The sequence below is a fragment of the Lepisma saccharinum genome, chromosome 11 (assembly GCF_977018435.1).
Source record: "Lepisma saccharinum chromosome 11, izLepSacc3.1, whole genome shotgun sequence".
Lineage (NCBI taxonomy): Eukaryota > Metazoa > Arthropoda > Insecta > Zygentoma > Lepismatidae > Lepisma > Lepisma saccharinum.
The window spans coordinates 22,694,902-22,717,405 of NC_139239.1; positions in this window are offsets into that span (position 1 = coordinate 22,694,902).

Sequence of the window (22,504 nt, forward strand, 5' to 3'; positions counted from 1 at the left end):
TTATCTGTGGTGTTACGTTACGTCATTATAGTAAGGTAATAGTAATACCAAGCACAATTTTGTTGCCGAAACTTTCAACTTCAGTTCCTGCTCTGGACATGATATCATTACTTTATCCTATTCGTCGCGATTAGCGAGAAGTATAGAAAAAGAGGCGCAAAATAAGAGAAGTACAAAATAACATTAGTAAGGGAAACACATGCCCCCTCCCGCCTTACAGGTTTAAGTCCACTTGCTGTGAAGTTAGGTTAATAGGCACAGAATATTCAGTTGAACGTGCTATCTGAACCACTATGTAATGTGCTATACGTTACATAGTACAGCCACGTACACTTCTGGGTTGTAACGGTCCTATTTAAAGTAACCAGAGTCATTACAATCCAGAAGTGTACTTTGACACGCAACTGCGCAAAGAGATGTCTAAAATGTTGTTTTACATTAGCTTCTTCAATCGGACCTCTCGACTCTTTATGTAGGCAAGAAAGGGCAGGGGGTGCTTTCATGACGCGCCTGCGACATGGGACAAATTGTATACCAATTCTATATATATCTTCACACAAAAGTGGGGGATCATTTCGTTTGATTGACTTGTTATTGGTTATTATGTAGTTTTTCTACCTACCTGTGGGTGTTTGCGGCGATAGGGTTGAAATGAAACACCACCTCTTATGCCTTTAGAATCGGTTCGCATTAATACAGGATTAGTCAAGCAGACAAACTGCTAAGAATAAGGTTCAGTACTAGCAATGGTAGAGAACCTGAGCTGTTTTGTACGTTTTATGTAAACAAACATGAAAGTAAGCCTAAATTACCTAAAGTAAATATACAGGGTATCATATTAATGGCGCCTACGGACCACGGAAACGTATAGAGGACAAACAACTTTTCTCAGTAACATTTTTCTCGTTGGTTCATTGTTTCGGCGCTACAGTCGTTCAAAAAAGCTCGTTTTGCCGCCTGAATGCTGGCAACCAAACACAACATTTGATTGCATTTGTGGCGTCATATCCCGTCGTGGAGCGATGCGTTCCAGGGTTGCCAGGAACACACATATTCTGTGAAAAAATGACGTAGCTACAATCAGCCACATTATGTACCGTACAACAAAACTAGAAAACACGTTCTGTAACCTAACAGGAAGTAAAGAAACGATACGAAAAATGGTAGAAAGAAAATAGAATTTAAGTGTAAGTAGTCATATAGAATTTTGTCTTAGCTTACATGTCAAATATTTGCAAATCTAGTTACCAAGTTGGCATCTGCAATTTAGTCTATCCACTTCATCCTTCTGATACTAGTTGCAGGGACGGCGCCAGAAATTTTAGACTGGGTGGGCAGAAGCGCCATATTGATAGATTAGGGTGGGCAGTATAAATGTAAGACCATTTATAGTTTATACGTGTATGTAAGACGTATGTATCTCCTCTCTCTTACACTCCCAATTCTCCTCTTACTTCTTTTACCTTTCCTTATCTGGGTTTCCTCTTTATTATTTTCTAATATATCCTCCCATCTTGTTCCATTTCCTTTCGCTTTGTCTCTGATGGACACAATTATTTCAAGGAAGTGTTTAGCCTGTGCAGCCATACATTCTAACCACATTATTTCATGCATGTTAATACAGTGAAATAAATGTGAATTAGGTTTAAGCTTGTGTTGCAAATACAAGACATACTTGATTTTATGTATTCGGCGAAAGTGATAAATTAATTTGACTGGTTGATTGATTTGCTTTATTTTACTTCGCTTTTTTGTGCCACTTTTGGCTAATTTGCGAAGATGGGGATGAGTGATGACATGCTGAAATTGATGAATGGACACTCACTCACAAACATCCATGCCCAGGCCGGGATTCGAACCCAGGACCCCTGGCGTCGTAGCGCGATGTGCTAACCACTCCTCCACGGGAGCCGGAGCGACAGTGATAGAAAGTGCTATGGTAGACAAACGTGAAGTTTCTCGTAATTTAAATGCATGTTCCTGAGCATAGTATTTTCATCGTATGAGATTTTAACTGGAAGAGTTTTCTTACTCCTTGGGAGTCACTTTTCTTAGCTTACAAGGTTTGTACAACTGAAAAATCTATCTGAATGTTTGTAGTAGCGGCGATTGGGTGCCAACATTTGAGGGGCAAGGACAATATACTTTTTCTTGGTAGAAAAGGCTTTGCATAAAGAGGCCATAATCTGGGGACAAAAAGTGGCAAAATGTGGTGGGGGAACTGCATCCCCCACTTCCCGCTCCTCGTAACCGCCGCCACTGAATGTTTGGATTAAAATGAACATCTTATTAGGAATGATTTAAAACACACACGGAAAACAAATTCTTTGTTCATTGTCCTAGGCTAATCAAAGACTATTTTGACAAAATATCACTCATAAGTAATAAACAAGTAAGATTGAAAAATCTGTTCAGAATTGAAGAGATTAATAGCTAAGTTGCTATTCGTTTTCTGAACTGTCATGTTACTAATGCGGGAGAAGCAACACACGTATGGTTACATGAACATATTTTTTGAGGCAACAAAATGATTTAGGACACAAGGGATTCATCGAAGTTCATCACCGTAAGAGTAATAATTCATCTATTTTATATAGATGACTTGGGTTGTATGGCTTGACCATTTCGAATACACTAGAATGTCAACCTGTGCAGCATACCCTGGAAACTTTATGCTTTCAGGACAACTAGTCTCTGGAGTCTGGAACCACTGTCAAAGTAATGATTTATGAGGGTTTGTATTTTGAGTGTCAGAATGTATTTGTTTTCGCCCCTTCCTTACTTTAATCTAATCACAATTGAAATGACTTAAAATAAAACAAATCAACCACGACTTAATCTTCCAAAAATGGAGTTTCATTAGCTCGTACCTCTTAGAAAGTTGAGGTGGTAGTTTCAATTGCACAGCGTTTCATTGGTGGATCAAGGCAGCTAATTCCGTGAGCAATGACTGTTTTCCGAAAGTCTCAATTTGTCTCAGGCAATCATCCTCTTAAAATGGACGCATCCTCTGTGGTGATAAAATGACACGTTTGGTGAGAGTTCTTTCTGTATATTTTTCTCTCAATGGCATAACGCTGTCGCATTATAATGAAGAGGTCATGTGTTAGACTCCCGCCTCTCCTGGTGGAAGCACAATGCACACTGGTTCGGACTACACGTTAAACTGTAGACTTAGTCCCGATTAGCACATCTGAGCATAAAAGTGGGCTTAAAAACAAACTAACAAAATCAACTTCTGGATACTTCGCGACATAACTTTTTTTCTTTACTTCAGCTACACCTACAGATTCTGTCGACATTTTCGCCTGATTCGTGTGGCAAAATTTGTGTATCGAAAGAGGATTTCTAAATATGATAAGCCACTCATTAGCAATTGAATAATTCTGTAGCTTTTTACATACATAACTGGTTTATTAAAATGTATTCACTTCGGTACTGTAGTGATTATTTTGATTCGTTCTTATTAGTAGAACGAATATAAATTTGATATTTCGCATGCCATATTTATAATTGAAGATGACAGGTATATAAAAATTGTAATGAAATAAAAAAGGACACTTCTGGAATTTCCATGCAGAGCTAATTAAAACTATACTATACTCTCTAGCATACTTAAACCAGAAGGTTTATGGCCGCAGAAACACAAGGCTTCGATCTGTTTCTATCCGGGGCAAGATCAATCCAATCTTTCCTAACCTTACAGATTTCTTTTAGGTCCATCTCAACGTTATCCCTCCATCTTCGTCTTGGCCTTCCTACTGGTCTCTTACCATCAGGTTTCCCAACAAGAATCCTGTAAACTATTCTTTCCTCTGCCATTCGTGTCACATGGCCTGTCCATCTAAGTCTTCTTGATTAAATTATTCTAATAATAATAATAATTAAAAAGTCGAAATAATTTATTGTGTTGCTGGAGAAGTAACGCTAAGATGGTGTTTTTATTTGTTTATTTGGAGATTATTTTAACCATACCCAGGCTGGGATTTATATACGTATGTGGAGACCCGAAGCTTACAGCACCAAGACCTCACTCCAATCCCCTCTACCCAGTTTCAGTTATAACTTCTTGCCAAGTTACATGGTATGGTTTGTTATTATATTTCTTACCACATCCGAAGTACCTAAGTTTTTCATTATGTTTGTACTTTTCAAAGCAGTCTTTCCTAGTGATGGCCCGGAGCTGCAGTCTTCAAGTTTACCCTAAATTCTGATCTAATCTTGATCATATCCTGCATAATTTTGAGCCTCCTAAGCCTACTAGCTGCTTTTAATCATGGAAGTATTAATTTGATTACAGTTTTTGTTTCAATAGCTCTAGTAATTACTTTCACTTTCTAATGAGAAAATTGGCTTTATATGGGATGATAATATGTGAACATTTCTAGCATAGATAATATTCACAAGTAAAATGTACATGTTATGGACACCAGAATACACTTATTTATTGAATCATTCCTATATCCCCAAGTATATGTACTTACTGAATTTGATTGGGTGGGCAATCGGGTGGGCACAGACATTTTTGGGTGGGCGCTTGCCTACCCATGCCCACCCCTGTCGCCGTCCCTGACTAGTTGTCTGTGACACACTGAACAGATGAAAAAATAGAAATGAAAGAACACAAAATTCCAAAGATAAGCAACACATAATACAGTATAATGTATATTCAGGGCATTATGAGGCAAGTGGCAAAAATGGTTGAAAATACAGGGATATAAATAGTAAAACAAACTCTCTGACGGCTGTGTTTATCTACGCACCGGATACACATGTAATAGTTTGCAACTATGAACAGGGCAGTATATTCGCTACGGATTCATCATTAGATTGTTACTGTGGTTGTACGTGTTTTAGCCGTAATTTAACAACGTGAACCTCGGATACTTCCGTTATCAGCACAAAATTAACACAAGGCATCTGGACACAAACCTGTAGATATCAACCTTGCAACGAGATTTGAAAATACAATTAACATGTAGCTGGGCGTAATCAGCCACATGTAAGTTGTAAGTCCAATAAAATTTATGGTTGTTGATATTTGACATGTAGGCTGAGACAAAATCCGATATTGACACTTCATTTTGAATACGTTTCTTAAGATTTCTCATATCGTTTGTTCACTTCCCCCTTCCTCTGAAATGACTGCTGATTCTGGCTGGTAGGCTATGATGTTCGGTTTACTGGACGCGTTTCTCGCTTCGTTTTACAGCTAATAATGTGGTTGGTAGTTTGTCATTTTTCACAAAATTTGTGTGTTCCTTGCAACACTGCTGTGCGCTGTTTCGCCGCAGGAAATGACGTCACAAATACGGTCAAATGTTGTGTTGGGTTGCCAGCATCCAGGCGGCAAAACTGTCTTTATTGAACGGCTGTAGCGTCGAATTGACGCACCAACGAGAAAAATGTTACGGAGAAAAGTTGTTTGTTTTGATGTCCTCTATACGAATCTGTGGTCCGTGGCCGCCATTAAAATGACACCCTGTATATATTGCTTAAATATATTTGTATTATATTGTTCCGCAAATTTTGTCTGACAAAAATAATTTGAGTAAATAATTTGGCATAAGGGAGGGCGAATGTTCTACCTTTTGGGGGGAATTCGTCATAGGACTTGGGGGGATGGGCACCCCTGCCTAAGGGTACGGTCACATTGGCACCGAAGCAGGAGGTGGGTGTGTATCAGGAGGATATCTGGCGTTTGTTCCCCTAGGCGCGGAACGAGGGGACGGCAAGAAAATATTAATTATAACTACCCCCTGCCTGGGAAATCTATGGAGCAGGGCTGTGCATAACTGTAGAGAAGGGGAGAAAGTGAGTGGGCGGAGCGAAGTAGTGTGCGCTGTGCAAACGGCTGGTAGCTGCAGCCGCGTTTTCCCAGCATGCACTCACTTTCCCTCTCACGCGTTCATTGGTCGAGCCTTCTCGAGTACCACTTGGGCAGAGGACTTATTTACGTTCACTTTCTACAGAGATTCCAGAGTCTGAGCTTAAGGATGTTACCCTATCTTATGATATGAGGTATATTTTAAGGATAATCGCAACGAAATAGAAACGATTACCAAAGAATTAATTGGTGGCAAATGCAGAAAAACGCTCTTGATCAATAAATATTAGCCGGGATTATTAGTTCGATAATCCAGCGGTTAAATCATGTTGAACTCCATTGCTATTATTAGTACTGTTGTGCGAAACAATTAATTTACAATTAACAGCAGTGGCTCCACCTGTCAATAACACTGTCTGATGCTTTCAGTTAATTATTATTGTTTACCTTCATCACTTCCGACATATTAGTCGGTGCATTACTGTATGTCAATCGTAGAACCGCTTGCATCGCATACGACTTGTCACCTGGTCGAGTACACACTGAACTCCGAGTGTCTGATGCCTTGGGGAAGCTATAATTGGTCAACATCCCTTATGCTGGGTGCAGTCTTTAAGGGTTAAGTTTAAGCGGGAGGAAGTTCCTCATTTGCTTGTAACTTTTGTATTTAAATAAAATAATATATAATCTAATAAAGGGATCCCGGCAAGTAGCGCCAATGTTTGAGAAAGATTGGGTGGACTGAACCCTGAGATTTGTTTCATAAATTTATGCAATAATGCAGGGTGTCCAAAAAGATACTTTACAAATTTTATGTCATGCACAACTTGTAATTGACATAGAGAAACATACCATGTCCCATTTGATTTACCAACACATGAAGTTTTATTGTGCAGTTGTCTACTTCAACTTGCACACTTGTGGTGGTGCGTACAACATCTAATTGAAATTTTTACTCTGTCCAAACTCTCTCTAGCATTTCCCTGCCAACTGTGGCAATGGCAGCTCTTATTCTGCCCTTCAAATCATCAAGATCAATGACGGGAGTGCTGTACACTTTGTCTTGACATAGCCCCACAAAAAGAAGTCAAGGGGTGTAATGTTAGCGGATCTAAGTCAGGCAATTGGACCATCTCTTCCAATCCAACGGGCTGGAAATGTCATGTCCAGAGCATCTCTCACCTCTAAGGTCAAAGTGTGGTGGTGCACCATCCTACTCAATACCTGACAAAAAACTTCAGGCGTTGGTGAATCACCTGCAACAAAGTATATTCCTGTGTGTCAATTACAAGTTGTGCTGTATGACTTCAAAGTTGTAAAGTACCTTTTCGGACACGGTGTACAATATATTATGTCCTAAGTAGTCTGAGGATATGTCCCAAAATGCAGTTTTTTTTGTTCCTTGGTCAGAAAATGTAGGTTTTTACATAAAAAACGCTTTCAGGCCATTTTTGAGGAAAACACATGGATTTTATAGCGGCAGTTTTTGCCTATTTTAGTCATAATTGCCTATTTGGAAGATAACTGTGATACGTTCTAAGCACAATTACTTCACGCGTCGTATTATTTTACTATTAATATTAACTTAATAATACTCAGCGGTGAACGATGAGACTCGGTGAAGTACACAGACTCCTCTCAGGTACAGGGATAGTGTTAGGTAAAGACAATATTCACAGCACAGAGAAATAAAACCACATTACTGCCGTATGTATAAACTGAAAAGTTTTATTCTTTATTTATTGTAATTATAATGCAACTATACTTGAGACGAAGGCGAGGATTTCGCTTTGTCGATGAATTGACTCAATTTAAACGCATAAACTCAATGCGTGGCTACCGGCAAGCCTATGATCACATAGACCTAGCTTGCGCCCCGAACTACCACACCAAGAGATATGCAATGATAACTGAGCCAATATTTGCTCTTTAGCCTTTTATTTCCAAATTAATCCTTAGGCTAACTTTATTTTTTGACTTAGAATGGTTGCAGTATTGTGCATATCATCAATGCATGGCTATCGGCTTACCTATGATCACATAGGCCTAGCTTGCGCCCCGAACTACCATACCAAGATGTATGCACAACACCGAGGAGTTCTATTTAAGTTTAAAAGCTTCGTCGATCCGTGGCGAAAAAGTGTGATGATTCTTACGTGATATCCTCGCTTTTATACTATTTTCGAGAACACAGATTAAAGTACAAATGAATCATTCACTATCTACAAAAGGATACTATCAACAAAACTGACATCTATACATCTTTAGAAATACAAATTCGTATAGTGCACTCTTGCAAACATGAAGATACATTCAACTACTCATAACAGAGCATAAAATACAATAAACATTAAACAAAAGATATATATTACAAACAGGGTGCAATATTACATGTAATAACAAAGAAATTACTCTTTCTTTTACAAAAATAAATACATTAGTGACATATCTTCTACTGGTGACGTCACATAAAAATGTGGATCATATCAACTGGTTTTTGAGTGCCTATTACACGAAAGTTATGAAAAATCTGTCAATGTTCATAAATTTTATTGCCTATTTAATATTTTTCGGTGCTTTGCCTGACTATTTTGAGAGTTTTTAGTGCATATTTATCCTCGTCCTGGTTATAAGTCATTATCCTCCCTTACTTCCCTAATAACCAGGGAACGGTTTATATGTAAATACATATTTATGTATGAAGCTGAAATCAGTTATATTTTGTATTATGTTTGCGCATCCTGGCATATAGACTCGAAAAATTCAGTTTTTATTTTCCATATATTAAGTTTTGGCTCATATTTTACATATTTTAGTTATTTTTACATTTTATACCCATATTTCAGAACATTTCTCAACATATACTCCATATTCATGAAATAACTAGTTACATGTCCCCGTGTGCCCGAAAGAATTGGGTGAATTTCTTGCGAATAACTGACAAATTTGAAATACATTCTAATTACTTCTTGTGATATTGAACGCAGGTTTAGTCAATATGTATCCATCTTAACAGACAACAAAAGGAAATTCACGTTCGAATACTTCCAACAATTTTTTTTATTCATTGTTTTGGAAACAGAAAATGAAAACACGTTTTGTGTTCTTTTACAATTAATGTCAATGTAAGCGTACTGTATTTTATGTAGCTCGGGTGGTGTCTTATATTACACTAGGGAACAAATGAAATATTTTTTTTTGCCTCCAGAGCGAAATAAGTTGCCTCTTATGGAAACAAGTGTGCTGAATTCAAAAATAACAAAAAAAGTGGTCTAACACGCAAGATTTTATTTTTACAGGTAGATTTCAGTATACATGGAAATATGCGTAACAAATGTACAGAGCCATGAATTGCACATCATGTAAGTACATGTAAATAATATAAAGTATAATTTTATAAGGAAATTAGTAATCAGCCACTAGTCAAAAGTAATTAGCTTGCTACAGATAAGGAAATTTGAACAATACAAAAGCATACGTTTACTTGAGAATAGGTAAAAAATGTCGACCTTTCAATGAACGTCTCTTATATTCAGTGCTACTTTCTCGTTTCGTATTCCAACAGTAATCCCCTAACATGGCTGGCTCCAATCATCCTTGGTAACGACGTTCCATGTCAGAAATGTCCTGATGGAACCTTTCCACCTGTTTATCACTTACATCACCTAAATTCTGTGGAAAATATTCAAGATATTCAAGATGAGAATGTAGAAGATGAATTTTTAAAGACATTCGGCAACCCATTTAGTTGTAACACCTCAGTAGCTCTGAAACTAGAAATTCATAGTTCTCTTCTTTTTTGTTTCCCAGGAATCCATTCACCACAGCTTTGAAGAAACGCCACGCTGCCAGCTCGACGTCTTGGAGCTTTGATTTAAAAAAATTGTCTTTCAGGAGTTTTGTAATTTGTGGTCCCACAAAAATACTTTCCTTCAATTTTGCTTGTTGTCTAGTTCGAGAAAAGGTCTTGGAGGTAAAGAAATCCACTGCCATCTTTATTCAAGGCTTTCACGAAGTTCTTCATCAATCCTAATTTAATATGTAGTGGTGGGAGAAGAATCTTCTTTGGATCAACAAGCGCCAGATATTTCACATTCTTTCTCCAATTTGGTATTCATCCCTCATTCCCCAATCTTTAACTACAAACTGACGACTTGTGTCGCGACTGTCCCACAGGCACAAAAAGCAGCAATGTTTCGTAAAACCTCCCTGTAATCCTGTGAGCAAGGCAATAACCTTGAGATCAGCACAGATTTCCCATTCATATTTATTATAATTTACAGCTGCTGACAAAGCAGACATTGTTTCGTATGTTTCCTTCGCATTTAGAGCATGGAATAAAGGAATTGATGGTAAAACATTGCCATTATGCAGCAATACAGCTTTCATACTTAATTTTGAGGAGTCTATGAACAGTCTCCAATCGGGTACTGAATGTCGAACACCGAACTCATTCATTAAGGAAACGACATCTACACAGAAGCACATATTTTCTTTCATTGTGAAATACTTGGAAAACTGTTCGTGACGGTTTCGATAAATGGAAATTTTTGTGTCTTTCGCAAAGAGTTTCCACTGCTGATTCTTGAGCCAAGAATCTCTGCTTCTTTTTTTCCCAAATTTAAATCGCGTATAAGATCACTTAGCTCATCATGCATAATGAGGTGCACACCATCATCTTGTTCGTCACAATGGTATTCTACGTCGATTGATGTTGACGGCTCGTCTGCGATATCTTCATCTGGTGCTTGCACAACCTATGTGTGTGGGGGTTTTGGAACTGGTAATTCCTCGCTGTGGTGTACCGGTCTCTTATATATAAATTTACATAACAACTTTTCGAATGAAGTAATTCTTTCCTTTTCTTTTCCAGGTAAACATATAGCCTTATTTTCCAATGTTCGTATACCTTATACCTTAAATTTTATTTTATTAAAAATTGACATTATGAAACATTTTTACATGTAGAAGAATTTTGAGGATTAGTTTCGCTTACTACACTACAAAACACATTACAAACAGTCATTACTTTCACAGGGGCAAAAATCATGTTCCCTAGTGTTATTAGAAAGGTAATTTTGTATTTCGATATTCTACCATTTAATCCAAAAGATAAATGGTTCCACTGTTTTGAATATTAAAAAAAAAAAATAGTTTTGGATCACAACATAAATCTTATGAGTAAAATTTCCCTCTACCTTTTACAGCCTTCTCTTGATTTAGGTATATTAATAATACGAGTAGAATTCAGTGACTGTATGAAATGGAAAATAAAATAAAATGAAATAACAGCTGTGCTGAATATTCACTCATCTGTTGGATGGAGTACTAAAGTCTTCCCGTTTATGTAATAATAATAATAATAATAATTTCCCGTAAAATTGGTTAATTTTTATTAGTTTATAATATTTATTATTATATAATAACAAGTCTATTTTTTATTGTTATCTATTTTTTTATTATTGTTGTTGTTACTATTTAAGTTTTATCATTGTCCCGATCCACCTAGCAAAAATTTCTGGCAACGCTCATGGTCCCGATTTACCTGTCTGAGCATGAAGGGGATCTAATGCAAACCTTGACATGAGTTTTTGACCTAAGGCTTCTCATGTTTAGAAGAACAATTTCATGCAACATTCATTTTAACCCATACAGATGAAGCATAAGCATAGAATTTCCCGCTACGGAAAGTATGTATTTAATTTTCAATGAATTCCCAACTGACATTAGTTATGCCGCTGCCAGAATTGCAACGGGAAATATTTCCATTCACTGCATTCGTGGCGTAGTGGGATATGAGGTTGGGGGGGGGAGGAAGGGGGGCAGAATAGAAGCAAAAAGGAAGAAAAGAGAAGCAATGCTCATATTTAACCGACGCTTGAACCGAAATGTTGTACATTGCGAATTTTACTTCCCGATATTTCGATCTGGGGATGGATCGATGTGGCCGGGAACAAAAAAAAAGGGGGGGAAGAAAAGAGGGAAGTAAAAAACGGGCACGATGGATTGTGCATTGTTCGAGAGTCGATTTTACGCTCTGTTGGATCAGAGTGTGACCATATGGGATTGGGTTTTGCGGCTACTCCACGGCGATCGCCTCTTCACTTCGAGGGAGTTTTCTGGTCCAAAGAACTTTACCTTTCCGGACACCTTGTTTCTTTTCCTTCTTTTTTATCGGTCTGTGGAAAACGAGTCTTTCCACGCTTGGAGCTTTATTTTGGAAGTTTGCTTAGATTCGAAGTTTGTTTCAAGTCCATTCTATTCTCAGGATAATCGGGACTGGATCTACAATTTAAGTTGGTATCCGTAACCACTGTGAAATGTGCCTCCATCGGATATCTAACCCGGAACTATTTGATTACAAGGTGAGAAAGTTACCCGTACGTCGCATAGAACACCACAAAAGAATGTTGATTTCCTTCAGAAAGCACAACTTGTCAGCGGCGACCATACATCTGTAACGCATGGATAGAAAATGCTGTTCTGTAGAACTCGTGGCGTCGTAATGAGATATCAACGAGCGAATATGTTATTTATTTGTTTATAATATAATAAAGGCATTCTGTTAGATGTTACCGTAACATTTACAATATTCTACCGTTAAAATTTAACGATCTTGTTTGTCAATTTAAATTTGAATATGTTATTAGGCGTAAATAATTATTACAAATTGCAGTTTCTTGCACCCCAAATAAATGTTTAAAAAAATGAATATTCAAAATTACGGTAATTAGGTTAATTAACCGTTAATATTTAAAAGAGTCATACGTTAGTTGGATGGCAGCGGAAATTGACCGTTTTAGACTCATTTCTGCAGTCAACTTCTTACAGTGGTAAGAAGAAAGCCGAAAGGAAAGATCCATTTTTCCTATACTTTTGAACCTTAAAAGAATTTTCATTAGCATAAAACAAGTGGTGCCCCCATCTAAAAATGCGACGCTTTCGCAACGCTTCCGGTTTTGTTACGGAGAGTAAATTAACTTACAGAGACACGTGACAGAGAGACAATGGCTTCCTTTCTCTCTCTCTCTCCCGAGCTCTCTGACCTAAAGATTTGGAAGCGAAGGGTCTTAAATTGTAGCTTTTGTTTTCTGTTTCTGGCGTGTAATTTCCGCTGATGCCAAGTTGCAAGACAGATCTTTTAACTTACGCAGCAGCAACGCAATTGTCGCAGAAATAAAAGAAGCGCGACAAAACAAAATGAGTTATTATTCAGAACGTGGTGCATGAATGACAGACGTACCCATTTTGTTCCTCAAACAAGCACCGTTTCTAAACCAAGGACTCAGCACAAACTCTCGCACACAGAAAAGTATGCATATGAACATATTGTTAGTCTACTAACAAATCGATATTAACAAATTCGTTTTTTTTGTTGTTTTTTTCGATTTTTAAGCTATCAGATATATTGTTTTAAGTTCATTCAACTTTTATAACTTAAAATAAAGCTTGATGAACGACTGGAAAAAAATTAAGTGTAAATTTGCCTGGTAGTTGCTGAGAAAATATGCTCTTAGTGAGTTCTGTGCAAGATTCAAAATGGCGAACAATTACTTTAATTGTGTAACGTTTTACTCAGTGGCGACGCAAGACTTTCTGCCGTGGATGGATCATGCCTTGAAACATGAATTTCGATATTCAATTGGTTATCACATGCTCTGAACAAGGATTTATTAACCAATAATAGGAGGTTTAAACCTTGGGCCAGATAGAAGTTGTACAAATTCAAATATTCCATTGAAAATGTGTTACAGTTTAGGTTCTATCACACATCACAATATTATACAATAACAATTTTAAAAATGAACGAATTTACAGTATAGGCCTGCATGATCTAGGGGTCAGTAGATAGCGCTCCGAAACTATAGATCTTAGATTCGAGTCTTCGAAGGTTTATAATCATATGTATCATTATATACACCTTTCATTTATTTTTCTTAAATCAGTAGATTTGTATGTAACATTTTGACGGTGAGCCAGCCTGATTTTCGGTGGGGCATGACCTACTATAATAATGGACTCGTGCTCAAGATCTACTTATTAAGCATAATATTATGTGTGAGTCTGATATGTGAAATAATAAAGGGAATTCCATTGTCTTCGATCAGCTCTTCGAGATATACTCGTAATAATTGTCAAAACTATGTGTAAAATTTGTCTGTCGTGCGTATGTATGTGTACACATACATTTATGTAACTGTCGTATATTTGTACAGTTGGATTACCCACGACGAACAGGAAGGGAAGCTAGGATGGAAGAAAAGAGACGAGCAATTGAAGGAAGTGACCTCGTTAAAGCAACGTTCTCCTGAAGTGACCAAAATACGGGATTTGGACTCATTCACTCCCTAATGAAAGCCTCCCTCTTTAAGCAATTCCTCCAAACTCGACAGGTACAAAGTTCCGATAACCACATACTGAATCGATTGTTTCAATTTGCTTTGTAAGGTTCAAGATTAATCGAGATTAGATCTGGAACATTCTCTGCCAAATAATAACAATAACCACTAGGCCACCAGTATGACTTTGACACACCGTCAAAATGTCGATTGGCAGGAAGCCAAGAAGAATATCTCTGCAAATTCATTAGCAAAACTGTATGGGTAGGTTGAGAATCTAGATAACGCTGCTTCTCTTCTCTTGAAGTCTTCATCAAACCTCAACAACCGACGCTATCAGCGCCAATTCGCAAAAGGCAACAGCTAGCGACAAGCAGTTTAATCAATACATTGTTGTTAACACTTGCCTCCGGTGTTCCATTGTTGTCTCACGCACCTTATTGTTGTATAGTTAGCAGTCAAAAGCTATTACTACTCGAGATAACATCTAATGTTATCTAACGGCTTTGATGTTTGTTATTACGCGATGTATTTGCTCATGGCTGTAGGGATGTAAATTTAATGGGTCTGAAATGAAGGTTATGTAAAGATAACATAAGCAATAGTGATGCACTTTTGGAGCATCAATTGACGCAGTTAAACGTGAAATGTTGGTTTCTTTTAAATGTATGTCGCTGATCTCAATTGATTGATTCATTGATTGATTTGGTGTTTTAAGTCCACTTTATGCACAGTAAGGCTAATCGGGACTGGACCTACAGTTTAAAGTGGGATCCGAACCACTATGTGCCTCCACCGGGTATCGAACCCGGGACCCCTTGATTACAAGGCGACGACGCTACCACTGCGCCATCGGGGAGGCCCTGCTGATCTCAATTGATGCATCACACGGAACAGCATCTGGTACGAGTACTATTTCTGTGTATTTTGATGCACCTAGTTCGTTCTATCAGCTTTATTAAGTAGTGGGGTTTGTGGTGGGGACAGGACGAGAAAGTACGAACCTCTCTCCAGCAGATTTGCTATACTTAAAACTTGCTCAACATGCCCATATGAGTTTATTGCTCAAGTGTGGAGCTCTTATAATTCAAGATTTTTGTAAAAAATGCCCTCGGGAATTTTTCAGAAAGGAAGAGAATTTTTCAGAAAGGAAGAGAATTTTTCAGAAAAGAAGTGCCCCTCAGATTGATTTGTCTACACTTACAGAAGGCACTTCTGTGAGATTGTTGTCCATAAACTTGTCAAAAATATGCCCCTCTTGGCCACACTTAAAACTAGGCTACCCACACCCATACACACCCACACCCACCCACACACACCCACACCCACCCACACATATTTACTTCCGGTCCACTTCCGGTTTACTTCCGGTCTACTTCCGGTCCACTTCCGGTCTACTTCCGGTTTACTTCCGGTCCACTTCCGGTTTACTTCCGGTCTACTTCCGGTTTACTTCCGGTCTACTTCCGGTCTACTTGTGGCCAAGTTGTGGCCTATTTATGATATTTTTTATCCAGCATAGAGATTAGATTTAAAACCCAAGAAATTGTATATAAATACCAAAGCCAAAAATATCAACACACACACACACACACACACACACACACACACACACACACACACACACACACATACACATACACACACACACACACACACATAGACATACACACATACACACACACACATACACACATACACACAGCGCAGTGTTGAATCCAACTGATATTTTTATCCAGTATAAAGTTTTGAATTGAATCCCAAGAAATTGTATATAAATACCAAAGCCAAAAATATTAAGTGTATACACACATACACACGTACACACACACACAGCACAGTGTTGAACCCAACTGATATTTTTATCCAGCATAGAATTTTGAATTGAAACCCAGGAAATTGTATATAATAAACAACAACAAAAATGCCGAATCAAAAATATTGTAATCAATGCAATAAAAATATATTTAGCTCTAATTGGGCCAGACACCAAAAAATTTGTAATCCAGACAAATACAAAACTCCCACAATAATTTGCCCCAAATGCCATAGAAAATATAACATGCGATACTTCACATATACGCATAAAAATACTTGCTCTGCACAACCATCTACTTCTGGTCTGAAAAGAAGATACGAAGTACCTGTTAATGCCAGAGCAGCAAAGCAGCCACGCTATGCACCCATCCGTAGCAGTTTTAATACCCAACTTAGGGATTATCGGTTTGTATCGGAGCCAAGATGCGGCATTGAGAATTTCTTGAACAGTGTAAATCCTAAAGTGCAGGCAATTCTAAATGCACAAAATGGCTCTTATAAGCTCTTTCTCAAATTGTTTGTACAATATAAGAAACCAAATGACACAAAATTTACACACCCCCACGTAACAGAAACTGTACCGGTATATTCAAACGCAAATTTAGACACAATAATAAGCAGATTGATGGATCAACTGAACATGAAACACTCTGAATTTGCGGCAAAAGAGTCCGGATGGAGCCTATGCGGTTCATCGCACAAGTTATATGTTAATATTTCTGAATTCAGCCCATTAAAAGGTTCTACATATCTGCCATTACCTGCTAATATCAAAAACAAAAGAGCCGTGGTCAATATAAAAAACACCGACCAGAAATGCTTTTTGTGGTGTATATTAGCTGCTTTGTATCCAGTTTCAAGCCATCCTGAGAGAATAACTTATTACAAACAGCATGAGCACGATTTTGACGATGTAATGGAGGGTTTAGAATATCCAATGTCTGTTCAAAATATTGATAAATTTGAAAAAAGGGCCAGGCACATCGATGGCAAACAATTATCTATTAATGTATTTACTTGTTCCACTGGCAATTGCCCGATAGCACCTCTCAGAATCAGTACACTTGATGATGAATCTGCTATTCCGATTGATCTGCTCTTAATTGAAGGGGATGGCACATATCATTACACTCTGATACATAATCTTGAAGCTTTAGTGAGAACACAACTAGACAAATATAAAAAAATATTTAAGTTGTGCAGAAGATGCTTAACTGAATTTGATGGTAGAAAAATGGTGAAGGGGGTTTGTGAAGAGAGTGCAGAAATTGCCAAAAACAAGTTAATTGAGCATCTGAAATACTGTGGCAACCATAAACCTGTTCATATGGTGATGCCCAATCCAAGTGAAAATTGCAAATTCAAAAAGAATGAAGCCTTGTTGGAACACCCTGTATATATTGTCTGGGATTCCGAATCGAATCTCAAATCTCTTGCATTCTGTAGCCCAGATCCAGAAGAATCTTCAATTACTCCGTACCAGCAACATGAACCTTCCAGCTTTTGTTGTGTGGTTATACGGGATGGTGTTGTTATTAAAGAATATTCATACAAGGGACCAAATGCCATCAAAATATTTGCACATATAATAGAAAATGTGTGCCGTGACATAGCATCTAACATCTTATTAATATCAAAGCCTATGTTGCCTTTAACAGAGAAACAGATTGAAGATTTCAACAATGCAGAAAAATGCCCGGTATGTGATTGTGAATTTTCAGATACAAATATCAAGGTTCATCACCATTCTCATACAGATGGTAAATTCTTAATGGCCCTGTGTAATAGCTGCAATATTCAGATCAAGAGACCAAGATTTATCCCCATATTTTGCCACGGAGCATCCAATTATGATTTCCATCATCTGATCAGGTACGAGGGGTTTGAGAAGCAGAATTTAAATATTTTAGCTGAAAATGATGAGAAATATATATCTATTAGCAAGATAATTAAAGTTGATGGTGTTCCTATTCACATAAGATTTCTTGATTCTTACAGATTTTTACCTGCTGGCCTGCCTACACTGGAAAATCAATTACCTGATGATCAATTCAAAATCACACGTGCCAAGTTTCCAAATCAGGACCTGAAATTAATTAGGCGGAAGGGTGTATATCCATATGACTATGTTACAGATTTTTCTAAATTTGATGAGTGTTCCCTGCCACCACAAGAAGAGTTTTACAGCAGAATCAGAGGATCTGGAATCACTGATGAAGATTATCACCATGCCCAGTTGATGTGGAACGATTTAAAATGCAAGACATTTGGTGATTATCACATGGCATATTTAAAACTTGATGTCACTCTCTTAGCTGATATATTGCAAGCATTCAGAAAATCTTCCATGCAAAATTATGGACTGGACCCAGTGTATTTTTACAGTGCCCCGGGCCTAGCATGGTCTGCAATGTTTTTCAACACCAAAAAGCAATTGGATCTGATCCACGATCAAGATATGTATCTGTTTATGGAACAATGTATAAGAGGTGGGATGGTGCAATGTTCCCAGAGATATGCCAGAGCAAATAACAAGCATATGCCTGATTATGATCCAGCACGGCCATCAAATTATATACTGTATGTAGATGCAAACAACCTCTATGGTCATGCTATGATGGATAAATTGCCATATGCAGGGCTTGAATGGGTCGAAGATTTCAATATTGAAGATCTTAAGGACTTTGATGACAGTGAATATGGCCTCTTCTTAGAGGTTGATCTGATAATTCCTGATGATTTACACAATAAATTTTCTGATCTGCCCCCAATTCCCGAGGTTCAGTGCTCACCTGGCTCTAAACAGAAGAAGCTCATGATGACTCTAGAGCCGAAACAGGATTATGTCATATATTACAAAAACCTCCAGTTCCTGATGAAACATGGTGTCCAAGTGACCAAAGTTGGCAAAGTTTTGAGGTTCAGGCACTCAGAATGGTTGAAATCATACATTGATACAAACACGGAGCTTCGAACATCTGCAAAGAGCCAATTTGATAAGAGCTTGTTTAAATTGATGGTGAATTCAGTGTATGGCAAAACAATTGAAAATGTCAGGAAACATACCGATGTTAAAATAATTACTGACCCCAGCCGGAGCAAAAAATTGGTTGCAAAGCCCAACTTCAATTACAGAAGAATTTATGATGAGCACATGGCACTTTTCAACATGATGAAAACAAAGATCAAGTTTGATAAACCTATTTATGTAGGGGCTGCAATATTGGAATTGTCCAAATTACATATGTTAACATTGTATTATGATGTGCTGAAACCTTTTTATGGTGATCGTGTAAAATTATTGTACATGGACACGGATAGTTTTATTCTTGATATTCAAACAGAAGATGTTTATCAAGATATGTCACAGCCTGAATTGTTTCAATACTTTGATACCAGTGAACATACAAGAATTCAACCCCACAACAAAAAGGTGCCTGGCAAGTTAAAAGATGAGACATGTGGTGATGTTATTGTGGAATTTGCTGGGTTAAGTGCCAAGATGTACAGTTTTGAGACATGTAGTGGTGCTGTTGCCAAAAAGGCCAAGGGCATTGGCAGAGTAACTGTTGAAAAAGATCTTCAATTTGAAGATTATAAAAATTGCCTCAAATCCCAGAGTTCAATCAGAACATCGGAAAATAGAATCCAGAGTGAGGATCACTTGCTGACTTCAAATGTTGTAAGAAAAGTGGCCCTGGACCCGCATGATGATAAGAGATGCATTTTATCATGTGACATACATACTTTACCTTGGGGGCATTGTGATTTGAAAAATGGCAAACAATGCCCAATTACAGAGCATGATTTGAAATAAATAAACATGCCTATGAACTTATTTGGGTTCAAGAAACAGGCTATTATGGAGCTGCCAACACCACAACCCTCTTCTGATATGCTGTCTAAACTGAGTGGCTTGTTAATTATTCATCTGAACAGCATACTTACAGATAATGATGATGAAACAGGCAAAACATTGTACATATTTAACAATAATTTAAATCATTACCAATTACCTGTAGGTGGGCAATTGCAATTTATTACAACCCCTGAGGGTGATGTCAAGATTTCAATAGGGAGAAATATTTATAGAATTAAGCACTCAAACATGATTTCTGGCACTGTATATACTGTTTCTGCTGGTGACTGCTTATATATTGAGGTCCCTGGATCTTATGACAAGCTTATACCCTTTTTTATAGAATTAAGAATCAGATACTCTATAATAAATAACCAGTAAAACAAAAATGCCTAATGATATATTTGGCCATACAAGACATGAAGATCACAGTGATGAGATTCTGATGCTTGATGTCAGAGTCAAGAAATTGAGAAGTGATTTACAAGCTTTACAGACCACACTCAATGCCAGTCTTCAATTAGAAATTACAAATTTGCAATCGCAATGCATGGACCCTCTTCTTAAAATTGATTCTGAACTCAAAGTGCTGCTTCAGAAATATACTGATTTGGCTACATTGGATAATTTTCAAAATTTGGAAGAAGCTGTAGCAGCTCTTCAAGCCAAATTTAAGAGCCAGGCCACCAACTCTGAGCAATTGAAACAGCAATTGGAAGAGCAGATAAATAATGTCCAGACACAGCTCCAAACAATTGTCAAAAGCATAAAGTCACAAGAAGATTTTGATCTAGTGATTTCCACTCTAAAGGAACAGATTCAATCCCTCCAGATACCTAATCTGGACCCTCTGCACAATGCCATAGCCGAGGTTAAAGAAAAAATTGAGACACTTGAAAATTTTATGAACAATTTGCCATCTTCTGATGCTTTGAATGCAATAACTCGGAGTGTTGCAAACATCAAGCTGCAACTTGAAACATATGAAGATTTTGGAAAAATTCAAAGTACCATAACCCATCTTGAAGGTACAATAGCAGCAGTGCAAAGTGATTTGGCAAATGTACAAGAAACTCGCCTGCCTGGAATTGTAGATACCCTTGTCAGTGTCCAGCAACAAATCACAAAACTTGAAAACCTCAACACTGAATCTGAGCTATCTCATTTTCATCACTTGATCGATGATATCCAAACAAAACTTGAAATTTTACAACAATCCACACCCTCTCAGGCAGATATAGCCCTGCTCCAAAATGCTATGCAAAATGTGGCTGATGCTTCTGAATTAAACAATGTGAAATTGGCACTTGAATTTTTGCAAAATACAGTATCAAATCTTCCCACATCACAGGAACTTAAAAATATTAAGAGGGCGGTGAATAGGATATTGAAATCAGAAGATATCAAGAATATCCAAGCAGAGATCAAACAACTCACTCAGACAGTGGCCACTCTACCAACCAATCAACATATTAATGAACTGCATGCCCTGTTTGAGGATATCAGAAGACAGGTCCATGATCTTACTGCTCAAAATTCAAAATTGGCAGTTGTTGAAAATTTGCAACAAATTGTAGCCAATATCAAGCAACAGCTAGGGACCATGGAATCCAATCAAGCAAATGCTCTGTCTGTTTTTGCCACCCAGCTTCAAGAGATTGTGCAACAATACAAGAAACTTGTTGTGGACGTAAAGATCAAGCCAGGCCATGATGATGTTGTTAGGACCATCAATGAGCACCTTGAATCTGTAACAAGCAGATTGCTTACAGCAGAAAAAGAAATAACAGGCATAATCGAGAATCCAAAACATACAGTAATTCTTGAATTGTACAGCATCCCCAACAAAGAATATGATTCACCATTTACACCAGGTGGCAAAATATATATGCTGTCCCCTGCACAATTTTATTACCAGTTTTTTGTTGGAGGCACACTTAGACCAATCAAGATCAAATATTGGCATCAACCACAGGCACACCACTACCCCACCTTATCAATAACAAATGCTGACAACAAACCAAAAATCACCAATGTAGAGTTGGAGGATTTTACAGACCCCAATACATTAGAAACAGCCTATGTTGAAGATGATGGCACTTTGGAATTTAAAATACAAATAGGGGACAAATTATATTTAGAAAATCCTGCAGTATCAGCTGCTGAACACCCTATAGTTGCAATATTCTTGTTTACATACTATGTCTAGACAAATTATTGTTGATGAATTACACAGACAGGCCAGACATAATTTTAAGAGACTCCCAGTAGTCACAAAGGGCATAGATGATTTATGGCAGAGCGACTTGATTGAGTTGTCAAGTGGGCAGTTGAAAAACTTAGACAAAATCAACAAGGGCTACAAGTATCTACTCACTGTAATAGACACATTTTCAAAATTTGCCTGGGCTGTGCCACTCAAATCCAAGACTGGAAAATGTGTTACAGAAGCCCTCAGGACAATCATCAATCATTCAGGAAGATCCCCGCGCTATTTGCAAACAGATAACGGCAAAGAATTTTATAATTCAGTGTTCCAACAATTTATTAAAAGCCAGTCAATAAAACATTACTCGAGTTACAGTGATCTCAAAGCCTCAATTGTAGAGAGATTCAACAGAACCTTAAAAAATCTTATGTATAAACAATTTACCCTCCAAG